Source organism: Myotis brandtii, unplaced genomic scaffold (assembly GCF_000412655.1).
Source record: "Myotis brandtii unplaced genomic scaffold, ASM41265v1 scaffold61, whole genome shotgun sequence".
Taxonomy (NCBI): domain Eukaryota; kingdom Metazoa; phylum Chordata; class Mammalia; order Chiroptera; family Vespertilionidae; genus Myotis; species Myotis brandtii.
The window spans coordinates 3,323,300-3,323,993 of record NW_005370318.1 but is presented as its reverse complement, the minus strand read 5'-3'; the positions used below and the strand labels follow the sequence as shown (position 1 = coordinate 3,323,993).

The 694-nt window shown below is 53.7% G+C and overlaps 1 protein-coding gene across 1 annotated transcript in view; it reads left to right on the top strand.

Annotated features, from left to right (window-relative positions):
- Positions 1-694, top strand: part of HCK (HCK proto-oncogene, Src family tyrosine kinase) — a 34,673-nt gene that overhangs the window by 1,545 nt on the left and 32,434 nt on the right. The window lies entirely within an intron of this gene.

Below are 694 nucleotides of genomic sequence, written 5' to 3'. Positions count from 1 at the left end.
GGGAGGATGGAAGGAAGGATGGATCTTGGACTGCAGTGCAGTGCAGTTCTGAGGAAAGCTTGAGAAGCGCTGCCCAGGACCCTTAGCCAAGTCTCCTGTCAGGCCCCCTGGCCCAGGCCTGCCGCAGTAGCCCTGCCACACTCAGTCACTGGCTGGGAGCAGCCCAGGGCAACAGGGATGGACTTCAAAGTGCAGCAGCTGGGATCGTTGGTCAACTCCGCTCTCTGCTGGCAAGATCTGAGAAGGCCCTGCCGGGGTGGCCACCTGAGGGGATGGTTAAGGCCATGAGAGAGCGAGCGTGGAAGGGGCTGGAACGTGATGGAAGCTGGGGCGGTGCTCCCGTCTTAGCCAGGGTGAAGACACCCAGGCGAAGTGAGAAGGCTTCTGGGTGAAGACGCTCCAGAACGCAGCCAGCACAGTGGCCCTGAGGCGAAAGCATGGCTGGTGAGCTGAGGAATAACAAGAGGCTAGTGTGGCTGGAATGGAAACATCCAGGGAGGCTGGTAAGAGACAGGACTGTGAGGCTGAGCCTTGCCAGTCATGGGGGGAACGTGGGCTTTTATTCCAAGTGAGATGGGAACCCCAGGAAGTTTTGAGCAGAGAAAGGATGTGACCTGGTATATATATATTTCTTATATTGCCCTCTTATTTATTTATTTATTTATTTATTTATTTATTTATTTATTTATTTTGT